The sequence below is a fragment of the Musca autumnalis genome, unplaced genomic scaffold (genome assembly GCF_047663935.1).
Source record: "Musca autumnalis isolate F117 unplaced genomic scaffold, ASM4766393v1 scaffold_1, whole genome shotgun sequence".
Classification (NCBI taxonomy): domain Eukaryota; kingdom Metazoa; phylum Arthropoda; class Insecta; order Diptera; family Muscidae; genus Musca; species Musca autumnalis.
Window position 1 is genome coordinate 261,694,653 of NW_027411644.1, and position 22,205 is coordinate 261,716,857.

General features: G+C 35.9%; 1 protein-coding gene across 4 annotated transcripts in view; it reads left to right on the forward strand.

The window, feature by feature from the left end:
• The window catches only part of jdp (DnaJ domain-containing protein), a 189,208-nt gene that overhangs the window by 45,198 nt on the left and 121,805 nt on the right, over window positions 1–22,205 (forward strand). The gene's annotated exons all lie outside the window — the stretch shown is intronic.

Sequence of the window (22,205 nt, forward strand, 5' to 3'; positions counted from 1 at the left end):
AAGACAAGATGATCTTCTCAGAGAAGAACAGATGATACTCTCAGAGAAGACCAGATAATCTTCTCATAGAAGAACAAATGATACTTTTAGAGAAGACCAGATGATCTTCTCAGAGAAGACCAGCTGATCTTCTCAGAGAAGACCAGATGATCTTCTCAGAGAAGACCAGATGATCTTCTCAGAGAAGACCAGACGACCTGCTCAGAAGAGGCTTCTTCTCACGGAAGATCATAAGGCTTTCATTTTTAGAAAATATCAGATGGTCTTCATATAGATAAGGCCGATGACCCTCTCAGAGAAGACCAGATGATCTTCTCAGAGAAAAACAGATGACACTCTCAGATAAGACCAGATGATCTTCTCAGAGAAGAACAAATAATACTTTTAGAGAAGACCAGATGATCTTCTCAGAGAAGACCAGACGATCTGCTCAGAAGAGACCAGATGATTTTCTCAGACAAACTGATCTTCTCATAGAAATAACTCCCTAAATTTGGGGACTTATTTCATTTTCAGTTTGGGGACTTTTTTCATTGGAGACTTATTTCGTAACGTCCTTTTTCTAAGAGAAGACCAGATGGACTTCTCAGAAAAGACCAGGTGATCGTCTCACTGAATGCCATTTGGTATTGTCATAGAAGACAAGATTATCTTCATAGAGAAGACCAGATGGACTTCTCATAGAAGATCATAAGGGATTTTTTATTAGAAGTCCAGAAAACTTTCTCATAGAAGACCAGCAAGTATTCTCATAGTAGACCAGAAGATCGTCTCATAGAAAATCAAAAGTTCTCATTACAGATCGGCAGATCTCCTCATATATAAGATGAAAAACTCTCCCATTTGAGACAATTCTTCTTTAAAAGTCCAATGAGTTTTATGCAGAATAGCAATATGACTTCTTACATCAGACAAAGACCATAATATCATTTCAAAGAATATTAAAAGATTTATTTGTAGAAGGCTACATCTATGTGACACAGTTCACTGTAAAAGGCTTTTCCCCCTTAAAATCCCCACTTCCTAAAACATTTGATCTGAAACAAACTCTTTAATGGGAAACTTGTGCCTTTTACATTTCAATGGAATGCTAGGTGTGCTGCTTTGCATTGTCGTCAATTTGTTACGGTTGAGGTAATTACCATGCTTGTTAATGTCTTCGCTCTTGTTACAATAGCAGATGTTGTAGATTTGATGCTACAGATGCAGAAGCTGCAACTAAAACTAAGTCAGGCATGTTGTAGAAAAAAGTTGTTTTCTTCTTTTGAATTTCTAATGAATTTCCTAGGAAATCTCCTTAAGAACATAATGAGATTTAAAGTTTGCTGCAATAAACAGCATCCATGCACTTGACCCTTATTTAGAAATAAATGGTAGCAAGGGTAGTGTGAAGGGTGGTAACATGATACGGCAACATAGTTGCACATTACTGGGACGTTAAAGGTAATAGGTTTCTACTTTACTTTTTGGTTTTGCAAATGGTTTTAAATGTTTTTCTAAGGAATTTTGTGAACTAAGTAACGTTGTTGCCTTGGCAATTGCTTAATGAGTTTCGTAATGTTCAGCTTCAGCTATTACTGAGCAATTGTGGAATTGTTAATTTTGTAAAATAATTTGAAGTGTTTTCTCAAAAGAAATGAATTTTTTTTGTCTTTGCATTCTCACTTTGAATTTAGCCAAAGTCAAAGTTTAAGAAGTTCCTAGTTTCTGGTTTGTTCTTATCTTTTTTCTATGATTTGTTTATTGAAAAATGTTGTAACATATTTTTTTGTGTGTGTAAGTGTAGCTTAATTGTTATTTAAATTTGTTCTATTGAAAAACATTTTTCATTGTTAAACAGTTAATAGACAAACCCAACAAAAATACAATGAGAGGTGACAGAGAAGATTTTCCAAATGCGATAACATTTATTTTCATTATTGGCACTTAAAAATAGATCTAACAAAATACAGATGTGAGTGAATAAAACAATTTATTCAGTAAAATATTAGCATTTCAATAGTAGGGGCAGACTCAGTACACAGGGTGCAAATGCGATTTTTTGTCGCTAAAGAAAAAAATAAATAAATATCATTGAAAAAAAAAATAAAATGTTTTTTATAAATATTTTGTATATGTGTCTGTTGATGTTTTAGGCCGGGCAAACCATTAGTCGAACTAAGAAGATATTTCCAACCCCTCCTGTCCTTTCCAAACAGTTTTCAAAATATAAAGAGATATTGAATTTACAAGCAGTTCTGGTAAACCAATTATTTGTTTTATTTGAATGTTACCCCAGCAATTAATAATTAATTATTGCGAAACAACAAACAAAAAGCGTATAAATAAACAAAGTGGGCTAACAAAAAATCCATACAACTTATATAAGTTTTTTGATGTTCATAAAGAACAACAGAAACGAATAAAATGTGTCATTCTTAATTACATCAAAGTGAAATCTTTTCTTTATTATATATTCTGTCATGTGAATTAAAAAAATAATAACAAACAGACAAGAATACCATAACGGGCGAGAAAATGTAATGAGCATTAAAAAGTTGTTGTTGTGTTTGTTACTAATTAATTTAATTAGCAATACATGGTTACATCTGAAGGATATGCATGAAGCGCATGGATGAAGGAAGGAAGGTATGCACTATGATGAACATCATGGAGACTTTATTAATTGAATTGCGCTCAAAGTCAACTAAGATAATGTGGTATATGATGGGCGCGAAGATTTGCAGAACAATGTTCGTGGAGTTTTTTGGCTTTTTAAATACATTTTTAGACCAATGTTCGTGGATTTTTTAAATACATTTTTAGACCAATGTTCGTGGATTTTTTAAATACATTTTTAGACCAATGTTCGTGGATTTTTTAAATACATTTTTAGACCAATGTTCGTGGATTTTTTAAATACATTTTTAGACCAATGTTCGTGGATTTTTTAAATACATTTTTAGACCAATGTTCGTGGATTTTTTAAATACATTTTTAGACCAATGTTCGTGGATTTTTTAAATACATTTTTAGACCAATGTTCGTGGATTTTTTAAATACATTTTTAGACCAATGTTCGTGGATTTTTTAAATACATTTTTAGACCAATGTTCGTGGATTTTTTAAATACATTTTTAGACCAATGTTCGTGGATTTTTTAAATACATTTTTAGACCAATGTTCGTGGATTTTTTAAATACATTTTTAGACCAATGTTCGTGGATTTTTTAAATACATTTTTAGACCAATGTTCGTGGATTTTTTAAATACATTTTTAGACCAATGTTCGTGGATTTTTTAAATACATTTTTAGACCAATGTTCGTGGATTTTTTAAATACATTTTTAGACCAATGTTCGTGGATTTTTTAAATACATTTTTAGACCAATGTTCGTGGATTTTTTAAATACATTTTTAGACCAATGTTCGTGGATTTTTTAAATACATTTTTAGACCAATGTTCGTGGATTTTTTAAATACATTTTTAGACCAATGTTCGTGGATTTTTTAAATACATTTTTAGACCAATGTTCGTGGATTTTTTAAATACATTTTTAGACCAATGTTCGTGGATTTTTTAAATACATTTTTAGACCAATGTTCGTGGATTTTTTAAATACATTTTTAGACCAATGTTCGTGGATTTTTTAAATACATTTTTAGACCAATGTTCGTGGATTTTTTAAATACATTTTTAGACCAATGTTCGTGGATTTTTTAAATACATTTTTAGACCAATGTTCGTGGATTTTTTAAATACATTTTTAGACCAATGTTCGTGGATTTTTTAAATACATTTTTAGACCAATGTTCGTGGATTTTTTAAATACATTTTTAGACCAATGTTCGTGGATTTTTTAAATACATTTTTAGACCAATGTTCGTGGATTTTTTAAATACATTTTTAGACCAATGTTCGTGGATTTTTTAAATACATTTTTAGACCAATGTTCGTGGATTTTTTAAATACATTTTTAGACCAATGTTCGTGGATTTTTTAAATACATTTTTAGACCAATGTTCGTGGATTTTTTAAATACATTTTTAGACCAATGTTCGTGGATTTTTTAAATACATTTTTAGACCAATGTTCGTGGATGTTTTAAGAACATTTTTGACCAATGTTTGGGGATTTTTTAAGAACATGTTTAGACCAATGTTTGGGGACTTTTTAAGAACATTTTTAGAGTAAAGGTCGTGGATTTTTTAAGTACATTTTTAGACCAATTCTCGTGGATTTCTTAAGAACATTTTTAGACCAATACTCGTGGATTTTTTAAGAACATTTTTAGACCAATACTCGTGGATTTTTAAGAACATTTTTAGACCACTGTTCGTGGATTTTTTAAGAACATTTTTAGACCAATGTTCGTGCATTTTTTAAGAACATTTTAGACCAATATTCGTGGAATTTTAAGAACATTTTTAGACCAATGTTCGTGAATTTTTTAAGAACATTTTTAAACCAATGTTCGTGCATTTTTTAAGAACATTTTTAGACCAATATTCGTGGATTTTTAAGAACATTTTAGACCAATATTTGTGGATTTTTAAGAACATTTTTAGACCAATATTCCTGGATTTTTAAGAACATTTTTAGACCAATATTCCTGGATTTTTAAGAACATTTTTAAACCAATATTCCTGGATTTTTTAAGAACATTTTTAGACCAATGTTCGTGGAATTTTTAAGAACAAAAACAACAATTTTCTGAGTTATTGAAATCTATTTTTAATATCCATTTTTATTTTTTAATATATGAATTGTCTTTATTAAGTATATTATTTCCTTAACGCTTTATATTCTTTAAATGAGTAAACCGTATCCTTTGAATATCATATTTGTGGTCATATACCGCCACGGAGTGTTTATTTTTCTGAAGAGCCATGCCACACTCAACCGAGTACTGTGTTAATATTATTGTTCATGGGAAACTGTAAACAATCTTCGCTATTGCTTTTTATACCCCCACCCCTTAGGCTAAAGTGGGTACATACACTTTGATAGACCAAAAATGTGCCTCATTGAAATAAAGATTTTAGACCCCAATTTGTTTGGACGAAATCTGTTTCAGACAATTTGAAGTCGATGTAGTTATGCCCATCCGTCCATCTGGCTGGTGCACACGATAACTTTCCAACGTCTCAACCGAATCGTTTCAGATTTTGCAATTCCTAATATTTTTCCCAAACTTATCGGTCCACTCCATCGGGTTCCTCCCACACAAATGTTAATTTTTTTTTGTAACATTGTGTAAACGATTACTCTCGCAGGGAGCAATCTCTTTGGTCCAAACTATGCACATCTTAGATGGGGTTTGAATATGGGCTATATATCCACTCCTTCGACTACCTCCCACACAAAATTCGGCAAAAATAAAGTTTTAGTGCTCCTCGTTTTGACATTTTCTTTCAGCAGGTTGTCATTGTGATCCCCCTTACAACGGCGCAATATTTTCGGGAACTTGTCCATACTTCCTGAAATAAAGGCTTAAAAGCTCCAAAAAACCCTGACGACACCAATTAAAATGGCAAATCCGCAAGATAAATCTCGCAGAGACTTTCTGATTTGTTCAAACTTCGTATTATTTTATTCAGGCATGTATCAGGTTGGAATATGGAGTATATATTTTCCTCCTTCGGGTACATCCGTATCTATTTGCGTTTGTTTTGCAGGGGTTTGTTTTCGCCGTCCAAAACCCTGCCGGCACATACTAAAGTCAAACTCTCAAACTTTTTCAACGATTTCTCCCAAATTTAGTTTAACGTAATTTAATGTTTCGAGATCTCTTCAAATCCGAAGTTTACTTACTAAAATTTTTTGGACTATGTCCCACCCATTATGGTACCTACAGATTCAACCTATTTTTCAAACTCGTGATACAAAATCGATTTATTTTATATACGGCATAATCATTGTGTTTGTTTGTCTTTTTTTTTTTGGTCAGAGGCTGAGGTTATGTCTCCGTCAGCACAGCAGACTGATACTTTCTTATTTATTTCATTTGGAATTATCGACAAAAAATATTCCGCCATTCATTTCATGTCATTATTTTTTTGGGATGCTGAATAAGTACCAACAACAAAAACAAAGAGGATATTGAAAATTATGCCAACATTCTTTGGAGTGTATTTTTTTTTTTGGTATACAGTCTGTTTATATTTCAGAAAGTAATAAAAAAGGTTTATAGAAAAAATCAGAGATGTCTTTCAAGAAAAGAAAACTGAGAAATTATTTTTTTGAATAACATAATAAATGGAAATAAATAAAAATGCATAACTAGAAAAATAAGTATTTTAAAGATGTGAGTTCCAGTATTAGATGACATTGGAACATTGCATTTATTTCGAAAATTGTTTTGGGAACTGACAATAATTTGTCCTTCATATTTTATTTTTCTTTTCAGGTAAGTCTAACCATGTGTTCATTGAAGTGTTTAACAATTCCTTAAACGGGTAAGTTTAAGTTCGATGTTTTTACAATAAAAAATAAGGTACAGTGGAAAGCATACAACACATCACATTTTGTCAAATTTCCTCAGTAAAATACCTATCATATAAGTGGTGTCGAATAATATTCGTTACGACGTTGTTACTCGACATTTAAGATGGGGAATTAATATCAATGAGAGAAAAACAGAATCGGGCTGCACTTACTGATATACCTTCTCGGATATGAAACTAATATAATATATTTTGAATTCCTTAGAAGCAATTTTTCGACTGGCATCCCTAACACCAAATGCAATATTGAAAAGAACAGCGTAAGAACAAACAGAATATGAGTAACAAGGAAAACAGCAAACAATCTTTGAGTCAAAAGTATCGATTGAAATGAAACGCCAACGCTACTACACTTGAAGGACCTACTTGCCTTGATAAATCTTACGCACGCTATAACTTTCACAACAGCATTTTCACTTGACTTAGATTACACGTGAAGGACTTTCATGGTAACAAGTGTATTTTCGTCTTCGTTGATTATAGCAATAATTTAAAGCTTTTGTTGTTGTAGCAGTGACCGACATACATATGAACATTAGGATTAAAACTTTTCTACATTGTTTGTAAAGATCAAAAATACCACCACATAGCCGTATAGAACATGGAAAAATATTAAAAAAATGCATTATTACATTCATTTGGCATACACGTTTTTCCATTATAATAGCATATCGTTATTAAATAAGCTATTTATTATTGAAATTGAATCATATCTTCAATTTCGGAAAATTCTACATATATAAGTGCAATACATACATGCATTTCATAAAATCGCGATATTTTAAGCGTTTACTTACTTACTTAGCTGGCCCATTACAGAACATTTGTTCCATAGACCGAACTAAGAAAAGATCTTCAATTCTCTCTGTTTAGTGCTTTGCTTTTTGGAATACCGCGCCTTGTCATCTCGTCATCCACTTGTTTGCGCCATTTATTCTTTGGCGTGCCAATTCTGCGTGCACCGCCATGTGGCTCGAATTTATGCTCCGTTTTAGCGGGTTCATCATAGGTCATTCTTATTATATGGCCTAGCCAAAGCAATCGCTGCATCTCGATACGTTTAACTATATTGATGTCTTTGTATAGCTGATATAGCTCGTGGTTCATACGACGTCGATATTCAGCGTCAACGCAGATCGGTCCGTAGATCTTTCGAAGAATTTTTTTCTCAAAGACGCCAAGCACTGCCTTATCTGCTTGCGCAAGTACCCATGCTTCGGAAGCACGAGGAAGGACGAGTTGTGGCTTTGTTTTTAAAGTGCTTACTTAAGCCAAAGTAGCATCTGTTGGCCAATACAATTCTTCTTTTATTTCACAACTGATATCGTTTGTTGTGTTTACGACGGTGCCGAGGTATACGAAGTCTTTTACAACCTCAAAATTATAGAAATCAACTTCAACAGTTGGTCCGATCTCAATGGACGCATAGCGCGTCGACACCATCAGCTTGGTCTTCTCGCCGTTTACCGCCAGACCCACTTTAGCAGATTTTCCTTCGACCTTCATAAAGGTATCGGTTACTTCTTTTAGTGATCGTCCCATGATGTCTATATAATCAGCATAAGCAAGTAACATGTGGCTATTTTTGTAGATTGTGCCACTTCTTTTGACGGTTGCCTCTCGTATAACCTTTTCTAGCAGGATATTGAAAAGATTACACGAAAGGATGTCTCCTTGCCTGAAACCTATTTTGGTACAAAACTCTTCGTCGGGTACGCGTTCTTCCTGCCAGATGGAGCCAACTAGCTGATGCATACACCTTATCAGCGTGTCGCCTCCGGTTTTAACAGCTCGGCTGCTAGGCCATCAGCTCCTGCTGCCTTATTATTCTTCAGCCGGTTTATTGCTGTCTTTACCTCATCTTGGCCGGGTGGTATACATTCAATACCATCTTTTGGGATTGGATCTGTGGTATCTTCGTCGACTTCGCTACTATTGGATACCAACAGTTTGGAAAAATGTTCTTTCCATATCCTTAGCACACAATCTGCATCAGTTACCAGATTACTTTGGTGGTCTCTACAGGAGGATGTGCCAGTTCCAAAGCCATCAGTTTGATCTTTCACTCTTTGGTAGAATTTTCGGACTTCATTCAGTCTCCTGTACATCTCGTTTTGTTCACACTCCCGCTTTTCCATCTCTCTCTTTTTCCTGCGGAAAAGACGTTTCTCCTCTCTCCTTTTCTCCCGATACCTCTATCGTGCGCTACGCGTTGCTACTGATTGTAAAGTAGCCCTATATGCCGCATTTTTCTCTTCGGTAGCAGCACGACACTCCTGGTCATACCATGGATTCCTTGGTGGAGGTCCCTGGTATCCAAGTACTGATTTTGCGGCTGTTTGCATGGAGTGGGCCATTGTCCTGATATGTTATCGGGACGAGGAGTGCTTTGATTAAGCAGTTGGGCCAGGTGAGTGGAATATGCTGTGGCTATCTGTTGTGATTGCAGCTTACCGATGTCCAAGTTCCGTGTTGTGTCTGTTCGCACTTTGTTTGCCACGTTTAATCTGGTACGTACCTTTGCTGCAACAATGTAGTGGTCCGAGTCTATGTTTGCACCTCGGAACACACTTGATGCATGTCTTCCATCTATCACAACGTGATCAATTTGATTTCTTGTTCTTTGATCTGGCGACAGCCAGGTGCCCTTATGAATATCGAGATACTTAAATCTGGTACTGCTAACTACCTGTTTCATGCAGCTGCAAAGTCTATCAGCCTCATACCATTGTCAGATTTTTTACTGTGGAGACTGAATTTCCCGACTGTTTGGCCAAAGATATTCTCCTTTCCAATTTTGGCATTAAAATCGCCTAGTATAATTTTAATGTCATGGGCAGGGCAACGGTCATAAGTTTCTTCTACGCGCTCGTAATATATATCTTTGGTCTGTTCGTCCTTGTCTTCAGTGGGAGCATGAGCGCTAATAAAGCTGATGTTGAAAAATTTTGCTTTTAATCGAATTACAGCAAGTCTTTCATTCACTGGGGTGAAGCTGGAGACCAATTGTTTTAACCTCCGACCAACTACAAATTCGCAACCAAACTCATGCTTTGTGTCATGGCAGCTATAATACAGTGCGTCACCTTTAGGTGTTGTTGTGACGCCTTTCCCGTTCCATCGTATTTCCTGTATGGCAGTAATGTCGGCCTTGTACTTTTCAAGCACATCTGCCAATGCGTAAACTGCACCTTCTCTATAAAGAGTGTGAACATTCCATGTGCAGATTCGCAGATCATTGTCCTTAAAACGTTTGCGTGGTTCGTCAACTTTAGAGGGTTTTGTTTTTCTTTTCTTTCGTTTTTTCATAGTAGACTGTTTTTTCTAGGGGAGGGTTACTAACCCGACGCCCAAACCCAAGTTTTTAACGTACGATAGAAGACGTAGAAGCGACGACCAGTGGTGAAAAATTTTGCGAAATGTTGCGATTTATTCATTCATGAGCAGCCATTTTGTTCTGTAACAGTTAACCAATCTAGCAAGCGAAGAGGATAAGAAAAAAATGATATGAATTAGTCTTATTCTTTTTGCGCGAAAGACAGTTTTTATACACTCAGCATTTATGCTAACGACGGTTATACACTTTCATACGGGCAAAATGTGCCTCATCGAAATAATGATTTTTGACCCCAAGTATGTTTGGACGAAATCCGTTTCAGACAATTTGGAGTTGATTTAGCAATGTCCGTCCGTCTGTCTTGCTCGAGCGCCCGATAACACTCGAATGGATCAACCGATTCGGTAAAAAATTGGCTTTCGTAATATTTTGCCCAAACTTAGTTTAAGTTCGAAGATAGGCTATATCGGTCCACTCGTTCCGGTCCTCCCCCACAAAAGTTCGATAATGTTCGGAAAATTCGTGCGCACGATTACTCTTGAAGGAACTAACCGATTTGATCCATAATTTGCACCAGATGAGATTCCAATATGGACTCAATCGGTCCACTCCTTCGGGTACATCCCACACAACATTTCGTTCAGATTAGGACCTGCTCTCGAATCGCTTTGATTTTTGTTGTAGCAACTGCATGCTTGATTTCGATGAAATATGGAATGCATGACATAAATGTGCCAAGTTACATCGAAATCGGTTTAGATTTGATTATAGCTCCCATATATATTTTCGCCCGATTTCACGTATTTGCTGCACCAAACACTCTATATATGCTTGATTTCGATGAAATATGGAATGTGAAACTGAATTCAGTCTAAAAATAAAAGTGCCCAATTACAGCGAAAGCGGTTCAAATTTGGATATAGCTCCCATATATATTTTCGCCCGATTTCACATATTTGCTGCACCAAAAACGCTATATACGCCCGATTTTAATGAAATTTGGAATGTTTGACTGAATTCGGTCTAGAAATAAGTGTGCCAAATTATATCGAAATCTGTTCAGATTTGCATATAGCTTCCATATATATTTTCTCCCGGTTTCACGTATTTGCTGCACCAAACACCCTATATCTGTCCAATTTTGATGAAATTCGGAATGTGTGACAGAATTTTGTCTAGTAATAAGTGTACTATATTATATAGAAATCAGTTCAAATTGATATATATGTATATAGTCAATTGATATATACAAATGGAAATGTCTTGTTTTCGGCATACTTGTCTGTCAAAATTAAACATAGGTAGGATAAAATATTTTCCTCATGAAAGTATTATGCCACTTTCTTCTGAATAAATACCATCATCAATACAAAAAACTCGTGAAAAATGAAGTAATAGACATTCGAACCACGGAGTTGCATATGTTTTGAGTAGGCTAAAGCACGCGATCCTCCGATATTTCACACATTTCTGTAACATAAGGGTTAAAAACTGAATAATCATTTTCAAATCTTAAAAGTAGGGTCAATAAAGAATTAAATTGCGAAAATAAATTTATTTCAAAACAAACAAGTAAGCCAAGGCTATAGTCGGACGGGGCTGACCTTGTGATACCCTACACCACTACCCCTGGGAATTAGCTTTCCGCAAACAAAATTTCTGGAACAAATAAACTTATTGTAAGAAATAACTTTGGGGATTCTAGCACCGTATCACACTTCTTCTCTTCAATGAGTGAGTGTACCCCGATTCTAATTCTTTCTCCGAGTCCGAACGGGGTGTCCTAAGACACCACATGTAGAGACTGAAATACTCAGAAAATGTCGCCAACATTACTGAAGGGTATTTTGCCACAGTTTAAAATTTGATTTTGCCTGGCTGGGGAATCGTTTTGAAAAAAGATGGCAAAGTGACCCATGCTGTATGTATGTATGTATAAAAATTCAATTCGACAATTAATACGCCATGTAATTTGCAATAATGCAAAAATTGGGAATCGGAAAATGTGATTCTCTAAACAAAACCCATTATATATTAGGCAGTAGGCCTGTTATCTAGCAGACACGTTCTTGCAATTTGCATTAGGGGAAAAAGTGAGTAGATCTTATTCGATATGTAGGCTAATTTGCCGGTACATGCCGGAAATAAAATATATACCAAAAATGTTTTTAATGGTCCATTTCACCCGCTAATAATAGCAGATCATCATCCAAAATTGTAGGCATCTTCTTCTACCTAAACTTTTGCCTCGTGTAAAATTTCGTGATTATTAAGCTATAATTGCGACCTCTAGCGTGTTTATGATTACACTACAAAGAAATAACTGGGTATATTAGGCTGCAACTCTGTTATCTTATCATGTACACCAACACAATTGGCATCAATAGAAAGGTCAAGCGTTCCTCTTCCAAGTATAGCGTACTTGCCATGTCCTTCGAGGAATAAAGATATAAGCTGCATATTAAAATGTTTCACAATTTTCACACAAAAATTGCGGTCCATTTAACCCTCTAAATATTATCTGATCATCATCTCAAAGCGCAACCTTCTTCTATGTCATACGTAGTTGTGTAGGGTATAAAAATGTCCCTAATAATAGTTTAAATGTGATATAGGAATCTGAGTAGCAAATGTTTTGAGCAGCACTGTACATACATATCATGGGTTTGAAAGCGTGCAATCGCCAATGTCTTGTATATGTATGTGGATGCCACAGTGTAGGGTATCGCATAACGGCACAGTCAGACTATGGCTTTTCCTACTTGTTTTATGATAATAAGGAAGAATAATTTCTGGGAATAAAATTTAAACAACAATACTGCTATTCAAGGTACTTACTTTGAAAAGGTATTTACTCTAAAAAAATGTTTTGAATTTCCAATTTATTGAGATAACAAGAACAATAGAAATGTATAGCACCAGGAAAACTTTAATAACAGTTCTAGCACTAAGAAATTACAAAAACAACAATAAACCAAATCTACTCTATAATACAACTAATTCTATGCATGTATGTATACTAGGGTGGTTTTAAAAAAATCGATTTCGAATTTTTTATGCGACATCCCCCTAAAGTTTTTAGTTTTGTTAGATTTTAAGATTAAAGTTTGAGTAAAATCGGAATAACTTAACACGTGCAGCTGGGGGCTCAAAAATGCCATAGTATTTTGTGTGGGCCAAAGTTGATTTTTCACGAAATTGCCCTAAACGCCACATTTGTTGTTCAATCGAAAACAAATCCTACAAACATTTATGAAAATCGAGTAAGATTTTGATATTGCTCCAGTAAATATTTGGCCAATTGGGGTCCTATAATGTAGTCTTATATTAAACTCCAGCCACTTTTCACAATTTTTTGTAGGATTACTTGTTTGGCCACAGAAATTAACAGGCAAAATTTTCAGGTCGATCGGACAATAAATGTGGCCTTTAGAGCAATTTCGTTAAAATTCACCTTTGGGCCCATATAAATTACTATGAAAACTTCGAGGGCCCAGTGGCACGTGTTAACATATTCCGATTGTGCTAAAACTTTAACAATCTTAATATCTAGTAAAACTGAACACTTTAGGGGAGTCCCGCATAAAAAAATCTGACATCGATTTTTTCACTTTGAGTTAAAACCAGTCTAATACACATATTTGCTATTCACAGAGAGTTCTCATGATATTCACACAATCATTTTCTTAGATACACACATTAACATGAAGCACTACAGCACACACACACACACAAGAGCACCTACTAGAATAGAAAAATTCCTATCCATCCATGAAATTACACTTTAGACAAATCCTAGAACAATAATAACAACAACAGAATATATTCTTGGCTTTTTGTCTTTTTCACAGGAAGCAATTTAAAAAATCTGTTTGTTTTTCTGTGTCTTCTTTCTGTGATTTCAATGTTTTTTCTTGATAATGGTATTTACATGGAATTTATTGTTTATTTTGCTGTGTGATTTCTTCGAGTACTTCCTTCTTCTTTAGTGAGTGTGTGCGTGTGTGTGAAAGTTATGAACATTGTTTAAATTATGCATAACTTTACTATTGAGCGTATAAATGTCATTAAATTATTAATTCATTATACGACATAATGGACAACGTAATTTGACATGGTGTGGAACGGCGAGAAAAATTAAAAAAAAAAACATTTCCAAATTGATTCTACGAATTAAAAACAGAATAATTGATGTTTGCAATTATCTATGATATTGTTATACAATATGGATGAGATGAAGGACGAGATGTGCTACCATCAGTTTTATGGCTAAAGATAATATAACATTTTTTGCTAGGGGAAGCGAATATTTCCTGAGATATGGTATGTCCTAACTTTTGTCTCCTCATGTAGATGGTGCACTGAAGACATGCACTTATATTCGTGGACCGCACTGGCCCACATAGCTTTCCATAGACCGACCTATCGTGTAGTACGTAGTCAACTAGGTTTCCTTGTCTACACTCCAATTGCTGCCGGCTAGAGACTTGAGGACCTCGTTCCCACATCTCAGCTTAATACCCTAGACAGACGACAGCGTTAATTTTCATTAACTGCCTTAATTCAAAGTAATTCGTGCATTATCCACATTCTTAATGCACAAAATCAAACTGAATTTAAAGGTCATTTAGGTATTTCAATATGGCAATACCGTAGAAGAGAGCCCATATTCATATGAGGGAGAGATCATATTAATGCTCTGAGACTCAAGGAAAACAAAAAACACAGTGCAAACGCAACAAAACAGAAAACAGCTGTTTCGTAAATGCAGAAACTGTCGTCTGTCAGGCTAAAATTAAATGCACATCTTAATGCAAATTAACGCTGCCGTCTGTCTAGGGTATAGCACAGATAGCTGTGGCGTCCGTGGACGACGAGAATACCCACAGAATATGTGACCCCCAGAATCTTGGGACAGTTGGTGGTCGGGATTCTGTTAGCATATACCATGACATTCAACTCAGTGCTCACATTTGCAGTCCATGTAGTGAACAGAATGTTTGTAGATCTAGTGGCGGGTATTTACATAGTCCTCGCGTGGAAAAAGTTAGTAAGATCAGTCAAAAGGGTGTTCAGCCTTTCACAAATAACATCAGGAAAGATACCTGATGCCAATATCACCCGCATACGTTACGATCTCAATGCCGTTTGGAGGGGTGAAATACAGGACAAGATGTTAAACAGTTCAGGAGATATCACCCCCCTGGAACTTCAGGGAATTTTGAATAAGTTCATTAAGACAAGAGCTACAACTTTTCCTCCGATAGCAAATTAAAATTCTTAGCGGCTTAGAAGAAATGAGATTGGCAAAATGATTCCATTGGCCCATAACCCCGAAAGTGGAAGTGATGGGGAAAAATGCCGGGACACGTGTCTTCTTATTTTTGGCCTTCTATCATGCTGCGGTGTTTGTTCGTGTTTTTATACCCTCAGTATTTATGCTAACGAGGGTATATACACTTTCATACGGGCAAAATGTGCCTCATCGAAATAATGGTTTTAGACCCCAAGCATGTTTGGACGAAATGTGTTTCAGACAATTTGGAGTCGATTGAGCAATGTCCGTCCGTCTGTCTGTCTAGCTGGCTGGAGCGCACGATAACTCTCGAACGGATAAACCAATTCGGTTCAAATTTTGGCTTTCGTAATATTTTGCCCAAACTTAGTTAAGTTCGAAGACGGGCTATATCGGTCCACTCCTTCCGGTACCTCCCCCACAAAAGTTCGAAAATGTTCGGAAAATTTGTGCGCACGATAACTCTTGAAGGGAGTAACCGATTTGGTTCATACTTTGGCCATCGTAAAATATGTACCAAATAATGTTTCAATATAGACTCAATCAAAATTTCGGAAAAGTTAAGTTTAGGGCCATCTCTCGAATCGCTCAGATTTTTGTTTTAGCAACTTGTATTCACTGCCCTCCATACGACGGTACAAGTTTCATTAAGGGCAAGTCCATACTTCCTGAGAAAATAGGCTGAAAGTTGCAAAAAACCCCTATGACACCGTGTGAGGTGGTTGGAGCGCAAGATAATTCTAGAACGGATCTTCCGATTCGGACCAAAATTTGGCCTTAGTAATATTTTGTCCAAACATAGTTTAAGTTTGAAGATAAGCCATATCGATCCCCTCCTTCAGGTACCTCCCCCACAAAAGTTCAAAAATGTTCGGAAAATTTGTTCATACGGTAACTCTTGAAGGGAGTGACCGAATTGGTCCTAATATGTCTACTAGATATAGATCAGGTTCAAATATGTACTATATTTATCCACTCCACCCGGTACCTCAAACACAAAATTTCGGAAAAGTTCACTTTAAGACGTGCTATCGAATCACTTTGATTTTTGTTGAAGCAACTTGCATTCGCTGCCTCAATTACGATGGTAAACGTTTTTTCAGGGGCAAGTCCATACTTCTTGAGCAAACATACCGAAGGGTGTAAAACCTTCCTATGGCATCATATGTAGTGGCTGGAGATCCACTTCCATAATGGTCAATGTAGATCCATTCCTTTTAGTATCTCCTCCGCAAAATTTTGATCTTTAATCCTAATGAACATTTTTTTCGGTTCAAATTCCCAAAATTTTTAAAAACCCCTAAATATGTACATACGTTTTTTGGGAAAAAATTCTTTCAATATATACAGGCTGAGGGTATATCTCTGTCGGCAAAGCCCACTGATACCTTTTTACTTGTTTTTTTTTTTTTTTAATTTTATTGATACAGAATAAAATATTTTGTTTTCATTGAAGAATTTCATGTAAATATTTATTAAAAAATAACTTACAAAGCTAGGATATTGGAATTTCGGAAAGTGCTGCACTACGTTAAGGATACTAAGATATATTGCTTTGAAAAAAATTGCAAGATGTTTTCAAAGGATTTTTTAGTATTTAATTTTTCAAGGACATTTTGTTATCCTTGTTATCCTTGAATATAATAAATGAATATTATTATATAATACCAATATTCTCCTCTTTAATATCACACTAACACCAGCATCGTGCGATGAGTACAAGTATTTAAAATATTTTTTTGAGAAATGTTGTCCTTTGAAATTTAAATATCCTTTAAAAGGTCAACAGGATGAGAAAGCGAAAAATCTTAAAAGCCATTTTATTCCAGTTTTCCTATAGTTTCAGACGTATATAGTCCAGTTCAGGTGTAACGCAAATTTTGGGAAACTTGGCCGGAGAGTAATCTGCTTGATGTCCTCAAACGACGTGAGGTGCTTTGCAGTATCAAAGACATTGACACCGCCATCAATTTTCTATTACACGGAATAGGAAGTTGCCTTTCTATGAGGGTAAATTTCTGGTGGAAAGGTTTGCACCCCCAACGAAGACTTAATATCAAATTTCCGCTATTTCGGTGGGATATTGAGGCCACAACCTTCAAAATGCCGAAAGTCGGGAGGTACCGTACTATGGGGGCTATATGAAAACGTGGACCCTCACCGAAACATTTCAGGTGGAAAATTGTATACCCACTACTTAGACTAACTACAAAATGTCAGTCATTTCACTGGGATATTGAGGATACAACTTTCAAAATACCGGAAATCGGAAGGTACCGTTTTATAGGGACTATATGAAGGCGTGGGGATGTACCAACAACTTTCAGTTGGAAAGTTTTATAGCCTCAACCAAATTTCAGCCATTTCCGTGTTATAATGAGGCTATAGCCTTAAAAATACCGAAAATCGGGAAGTACCCTTCTATTGGGCTATATCAGAGAATGGACCGATATAGCCAATTCTCAATACCAAATATCCTAGGAGTAATAGTAACTTCTATACCAAACTACTTGATTTCTCTTCATATAATAAAATTGTGATTAATATTTGAAACGATATGAAAACAAGTAAAAAAGTGTCAGTCGGCTTTGCCGACAGATAAATACCCTTAGCCAATGTGAAGTGAAACTTGCTCCTACGGACAGATCGAATGTATTTAAGGTCTCTTCAGAATTTTGTGGCCCTTTTTGGACATTTGAACTTGCCGACAAAAATGTGGATTAGGAATTAACTGCACTAGGACACAAATGTTGAACCTTTGTGGGGGAGGTACCCTTAGAAGTTAAACAAAATTTTGACAAATTATTAGGAGATCCAAAGTTTGGACCAAATTGGTTGCCCCATTCAAGTGATGTCGTCCTTGTATTTTAGTGACATTTTTAAATATTGGGGGGAAGTGCAGGAAATTGTTGACCGGAATTGCCCCATGAAATAAAGTTTGGACATAATATGACGAAGACCAAATGTTGGACCAAATCGATTGAACAGTTCGAGAGTTATCGTGCTCTCCAACTGCCATATATGGTGACATAGGGGTTTTTTACACCTTTCGGGTTGTTTTCCCAAGAAATATGGACTTGCCCTTGAAAAGACTTTTACCGTCGTAATGGAGGTAGCGAATGCAAATCGCTTCAACAAAAATCAGGTTGATTCGAGAACAGGTCTTAAAGTGAACTTATTCGAAGTTTTATGTGAGAGGTACCAGAAGGAGTAGACAAACATAGTTCATATTCTAACCTGATCTATATCTGGTAGATATGTTAGGATGTGCAAAGTATGGATTACATCGGTCATTCCCTTCAAGAGTTATCGTGCGCACAATTTTTCCGATAATCTTTGAACTTTTGTGGGGGAGGCACCTGAAGGAGTGAGCCGATATGGCTTATCTTCGAAGTTAAACTATGTTTGGTCAAAATATTACGAAGCCCAGATTTTGGACCGAATGGTTCAAGAGTTATCTTGCGCTCCAACCACTACACACGGTGTCATAGGGGCTCTTTGCAACTTTTAGGCTATTTTCTCAGGAAGTATGGACTTACCCCCGATGAAACTTGTACCGTCATATGGGGGGCAGTGAATACAAGTTGTTGCAACAAAAGTCAAAGCGATTCGAGGGCAGGTCCTAAACTGAACTTTTCCGAAATTTTGTGTGGGAAGTACCCGAAGGCTTGGACCGATTGAGTCCATATTGGAACCTCATCTAAGTTTGGTAGAAATATCACGATGTGCAAAGTGTGGACCAAATCGGTTACTCCCTTAAAGAGTTATCGTGCGGACAAATTTTCCGCAGATTTTCGAACTTTTGTGGGGGACGTACCTGAAAGAGTGGACCGATATAACCCATCTTCGAACTTAAACTAAGTTTGAACAAAATATTGCGAAAGCCAGATTTTGGACCGAATTGTTCGAGAGTTATCGTGCGCACCAGCCTGCCAGACAGACGGATGGACATTGCTAAATCGACTTCAAATTGTCTGAAACACATTTCGTCCAAACATACTTGGGGTCTAAAACCATTATTTCGATGAGGCACATTTTGCCCGTATGAAAGTGTATATACCCTCGTTAGCATAAATGCTGAGGGTATAAAAACACAAATGTTTAACCATGTAATTTCAATAAATTAAAAAAAAAAAACGTGTTAAACGGACGGAGCGCGACGGGAGGGCTGAAAGCCCCAACCAAATACCAAACCTTGTTCCATTTCGTTCCCTGAAGGTTCTTATCCACTAAAATTTCAATAACATTTAGTACATGAGGAAAAATAAAATAGCTCACTACGTGTAAACGCCGGCGATAATTTATTGACACGTTTCTTAAAAGCAACAATCCTACCTTTCTAACAAGAAATAATGGACACAATGTCTCTTGTAGTTTCCGATAAATACATAGCTATTTCTTTCTATAGAAATTTGCACAAATTACATTTTTTCCAAATTGTGAAATAATTGTCGTTTTCAGGAGCATGCCACGCCCACACCTTCCAATATGTTGACCTAATTTGTTGGTTTCCTTAGTTTCAGTATGATTACTTTCGAATCCCATATAGAAATTATTAATCGGTGATGACAAAAAATTAGGGGCTTGGCCAGGAAAATCAATTTCTGAACTATTGTGCGACGTAGTATTTTTCGCGTCGATTAAAACAACTTGCGTTACTCGTCGAATCAGTAGGCGTAACGTCGTTAAAAACTTGATCTACTTATGTTTGCCGGTTAACATGTTAACTTCCAATGTCAGTTCCCTGGCTCTGTGTTCACCGACCGGAGTTGGCAAGATGAACACCATCACGCGCATTTGCTAATCCCGTTGCCACTTTGGGTATTCGGCCAACAGGTATAAGGCGAGAGGCTGCAATAACGATGATGTCTCGGAACATCTACTCTGTTAAGAATAAAAGGGTTGGACGGTGATTGATGAATGTGCGGCGTCCATAGGTGATGAAATTGGCCGGTCTGCTAATGGAGATATTTATGTAGAGATGGTCTGACCCAAGAGAAACGACGGGTTGACAGATGACGTCTGGCAAATTTGACACTCTTCGCTAATTCTGGCAGAGGCGCCCTCATTGACCGTGCAAAACGTAAAGCTATCAATCTGCGTAGCCAGCACTCATAATTAACATTAAAGTTCCCCAATACCATGTTGGGCCTATAACCTGGAGCAACTCTACCTCGGCAGTTCCAGTTTTTATTGGTCTTTCTCAATACTTCTCTCTACAATAGCCCAATATAAGTAGAATCATGTTTTTTACAAATTGTAACGATCAAAAGTCGTGGCCTCGTTTTTGACTCCAAGAAGTGTCTTATTCATTTCTTGCTTACATTGAAATAAATAAATCTACGTATGTCCATAATTGAAATTAAGGGACAAACTGATCACATAGTGGCAAATAAGGGAAACTAAACTGTGATACCCTGGCGGTCAATAGTCAAACTAAACAACATCATCAGCTGTGTGAATAAAACGAAACAATGTCTGCATACGATCAGCTGGGCTAGCTGTGTTGGTGTGATGGCCAGCCACCACCAACGGGAGGTTGCGAACAGACCATCGAGGAGTCGTCTGTTGATGGCTGTTGTGGCATGTGGGGGATTGCCGTACCCGTGACCAAAGTGGAAGTAGTGTAGCATTAGTCTGTTGACCCAGCTAACAATTTTTTCCGAGGGCTCTGATTTCCGATTTTTTTCGAGATTTTCTTATATTCGATTTCTCTAATATTTTTCTAGAAATTATACCGATTTTCTAAAACTTTTTTTTAAGAATCTCTGCACATTTTCTGAGGAACCTTAAGAATCTTTCTCTAATATTTTTCTAGAAATTATACCGATTTTCTAAAACTTTTTTTTTAAGAATCTCTGCACATTTTCTGAGGAACCTTAAGAATCTCATTCCGAATTCGTTCCGATTTCTAATCGATTTTCTAAGGGATTTGTTTGTTCGATTGTTGTCGAAAAAAGTGATTTTTTATAAAATTCGCATATACAATTTTTGAATTGTTTTAATATAAATGCAACATACAATAATTCAAGCTAGTGTTGATAGCTTCAACATACTCGTGCACATTCTTCTACTATTAATCACAAAATGATAACAACAGGGAAAATCATTAGGACGTTTGAAATTAGAATTATCCATTAATAGCGCATTAAAAAAAATGTTGTTTCTGAGTGGGGATTTGTCCTGTGTTGTGTGTCAATATCAAATGCGTCAGCGCCCAAGAATTTCTTCCGATTTTTTCAGAAAATCTAAACTTTTCTTCGAATTTTTCCAGAATTTCTTTCCGAATTCAGACCGATTTTCTTCAAAAAATCTAAATTTTCCACCGAATTTTCCAGAATTTTTTTCCGAATTCGGACTGAATTCGTTGCGAAACTCTAATATTTTTTTAGAATTTTCTTACAAAATTCTTTCCGAATTCGGTTTACACGTCCATACAACTTTTGTACCGAATTCGGAAAGAATTCGGCATCAGAATCGGCAACTTGTGCAGAGATTCTGACCGAATTCGCAAAGAATTCGAAAAAAATGTTAGCTGGGGAGTTGAGTGGTGGATTGCTGCAGGGACGTACGCAGGATTTCATTTCGGGGGGGGCACAACTTGACCAAAAATGATGAAAAATTTAAATGTTGTGTAGCGTTACGTAAAGCTATTTTAAGGGGTTATGGCCACTTATAAGCATGAAGAAAGCCATTTTCATGCATTTTTTATAAAAAATCTATTAAACCATAAGTTACCTTCTATTTTTTTTTTTTTTTTTTTTTTTTTGAAAAATCTTTCATTCAAATGCCCGCTTATAAAGCACTGTTTTTACTAAAACAGTTTGCGGTACCCACTGTAGTTTGAAAAAGAATAAACCGATCAGCATATGTTTTTGTGGGATCATTACGAACCTAATAATCTTGTCCATTATCGAAAAGGAATTAAACAAATCAATTTTTAAAAATTTTGAACAATTAAAATCAAAATTTCGATTTTAACAAAAACAAAGTACAAAATTGATATTTTTTCTGACTCCGTCAGAAGCATTTTTTTTAAGACTCTCTCGGTTAAGCACATGATTTATGTGTACAATAGTCCCACAA